This window comes from Mus pahari, chromosome 12, assembly GCF_900095145.1.
Source record: "Mus pahari chromosome 12, PAHARI_EIJ_v1.1, whole genome shotgun sequence".
Classification (NCBI taxonomy): Eukaryota; Metazoa; Chordata; class Mammalia; order Rodentia; family Muridae; genus Mus; species Mus pahari.
In genome coordinates, this window is record NC_034601.1 from 80213839 (window position 1) to 80217556 (window position 3718).

The window sequence follows — 3718 nt, forward strand, 5'->3', positions numbered from 1 at the left end:
CAGGCCTCCATAGCCATAGCCCAGGCCTCCATAGCCACAGCAGCCATAGCCTCTGCCGCCATAGTAGTTTCCGTAGTAGCCACACATGGTGCTGGGTGTTGAGGTTGTTCTTGAGTAGAGAGGAGTGGAGGTGACTTGAGTCTGTATACTTCTGCCTGAAGAGAGTGCCTTTTATACTCTCTCAGTCTGGGTGGGACCACTAGTGCTCATGTCACTAGCAAATTTTATGACTAATTTAATTGTTTTGTTGTTTCTAAATCGTGGTAATATGTCTGAGTCACTAAAGAGGGTTAGTATTTGGCCTTTGAGGTTTTTCTTGTTCGTACTTTATTCACTATTTATTTTTTAATAAACCGAATGAAATAGAATTCCCTCCACTTACTTCTTCAAACTACTCCCTTGTTCATATCCTTTTAATATCATTGTTGTATGTATGTATGTATGTATGTATGTATGTAAGCTTATTTATACACACACATATACAACATGCTGAAACATGATGTTTCTACTTTTGTTGTTTGTATATGATTACTCTGCATTGGACAACCAATAAGCAGGCCCATCTTTAAGAAAGGCTAACCTTCTGTCCCTCAGCAGTTATTAGTTACCTATAGATTTTTGCCTAGAAATGAAACCTTTCCCAGAAACTTTCCCCTCAATACTAACATGCCTATTGAAATTGCTATTGTATACTAAATAGAATTTGGAAACCAACTCCATGAACTGAAAAGAGAAACAACAGCAGCCAAAAATGCCTAGAAAAAAACAAATGAAGTTATAATTAAATAAAAGACAAACCACAACCAAGAACATAATCCAATAATAAGCAACAAAAGAGACAGGTTAGTAAGATGGATTCAGAAACAAAACCCATCTAAAGGCTGTCTATAAGGAACTCATATTAGCTTGAAGATAGATATCACTAAAAGTATTCCAGGTGAATGAGATCAGAAGTCAAGCATATATTGCCATCCAATTATCTTCCCAAATAAACTGCAACTGAAAAGTATTTCAAAGAGACAACAAAGGGCACTTCATTCTAAAAAGGGAACAATTAAAAGATAATTATCAAAATACTAAAAATGTATACACCAAACTGTGGAGAACTCAATTTCATAAAAAAGCATATTAATAGGATTAGCGGCATAGATTAACACAATCACCATGATATTAAGTGATTTTAACAACCTACTTCCCTAAATAAACAGGCCATGTAGACATCACATAAACAAACAAAACTCAAAATCAAATGTTATTTTACATCAAATAGACTAATAAATATCTGCACAATATTCTACCCACTTGCCCAAGAGTGCAAATTCTACTCAACAGCACAGAGAGGCATCTCCAAATTAAACAACATGCTAGAACACAAAGCCAACTTTAACAAATACAGAAAAGTTGAAATAACTCCGTGTATCCCATATTACTATTGTGCAAGAAACTTAAAATTGCCAGCAGACAAAACTCTAGGAATCAATCATCAACACAAAAATTAATAAAATCGGAAAAAAGATAACAGTAGCAAGGATCAATGAATCTAAGAGCTGTTCCTTAAGTACTTTGTTCTCTGACAGTTTTATATTCACTTACAAGGCATTCTGCTTCCGTTACCACTCCACCCTTGCTTATATCTCAGCAAGATAAATGGTTTTCCAAATAATTCTCTTTCACTCTCTTATATCTCTTTGCTTTGTAACCCTGAGTGTTTAACAAAGGCCAGGGAACTGCTGCTCATGTGTATAGAGATGCACACTTGAGTATGGCTATACCACTGCCTAAGCTGATGTAAACAGTAACTCACTATCCTCTAAGAGACTTAGCTGCCAATACATCTCCAGATTGGGTCCCATGAGCCCTGTTGCTATCTGCAACTAATGTTGACAGCCCCAAATATCTGCACTTTTTATGAATAATGGAGGTTGCTGTGGGTTTATGAGTGCAGTGGGTACGTTATGCCTGCAAGCCACCTCACCCTCTTCCCCTGTTACCTACAAAATACTTGTAAAGACCATGAATCTGGGTGAATGGGCTTGGGAAGTTTAAAGCACAATGGGGGTGGTACAATAGTGAATTTAACTCTCCTGATTCTACTGATAATTTTGTTATTGATATATACGTATATGTTTATATTCTGATAATATATTATGCACAGACATCATACACACACAAATACACACACACACACACACACACACACACACACGTAAAAGACTCTTCTCTCATATAACACATCCCGAACAGTTTACCCTCCTTTCTATGAGTCTCTACATTACTTTTCCCTATTCCACTACTCCCTCTCCCCTTCCATTTCAGAAAAGAGCAGAAAAAGTCTCAAGGGCAGGCAAAAGAGTCAGAAAAACGCTGGCTCTCACTGTTAGGCATCCCACAAAAACACCAGTGAGAAGTGACAAATACATTCACCTAATCCTTCTTCAAACTAGACTTTTAAACCTCCAATAACTATCCTATGTATATATCAAAGCCATACTAGTTTTAATTATAGGTTTCTTTGACCCCCCCAAGCATATCCATTTTAAAAAATATTTCAGTGAAATGGCAATTCTTTTGCATTGTGACTTTTCTTCTCTCTTGATCTATGTGAAATTTGTCCTCCAGAGTTAGATATCTATCATAATATGATTTACATTATATAATATATTTTGTATTAGCATTATAGTATATCATTTTAATAATGTACTAAATTAAATATTTAATGTATAAAATGATATATAAAATATCAAAATATTATCATATATATGATGTTTTACATGTCATGCATTTTATATATAAATATATTAAAGGCCAATTCATGTTTGATATTCATGTTGATAATAATGTAACTAATCAAAACTCCAATAGACTAAGGTCTATGCAAAATGGAATCTCCCCTTGAAGGTTAAGAAAAATAAGTTATGTGATGAAGTCTCATCTCTCATTTTTTGCAAATTATTTTTATTTCTTACTATTAATTAACCATACTTTATTTAAACATTAGAATATGTCCTTCATTAAATATATGTGGAAAAGCAATATTGTACATCAATTTGCTTTGATTTTTGATATTGTAGTCATATTTCTGTCATTCCAATAATAGTTCATAGTAATTACTACTTTAACATGTCCTTTCAGATATTTTGGGGTGAAATTCAGAGATTAAAATTTAAAGATAGTTTACATTATAATCTAGAAAGTTCAGGTATTAACCAGTCCTTGTATTTTAATCCTGTTTCCTGGCAATCATCAGACTGTGAAATGGATTTTTTTTAATTATCTAGTTTGTTTTGCCTAGTGTACATTCCCAGTGACTCAAAAGAATAGAAGTAAAAATATTTACTGCTAATGACTAAACCAAACATATTAGTCTACTAATTCACCTGCTGCATGTTTTGAACATTGTTTTTATGTGTGTTCCTTAGTAGGAGCTTTTTTACTAGATGGACATATGCTATATCCTACTCACTTTTGGCAGGTTGAAATATTTGAAATAGAAAACATGTTCACTTATTCAAAGCCAGACTTTTATTCTTTAAAAAATAATGAAAATAGATTCTTCTCTCATACAATACATGCCAACCACAGTTTGCTCTCCTTTCACTCCCAGCTCCCTTCTACCTCCCCATTCCTGCAGATCCACACCCTCTGTATCCTCTTGAAAAAGGAGAAGGCCTCCAATAGAGGACAAGCAGGACTAAATAATATACAAAAAAAAAAAAAA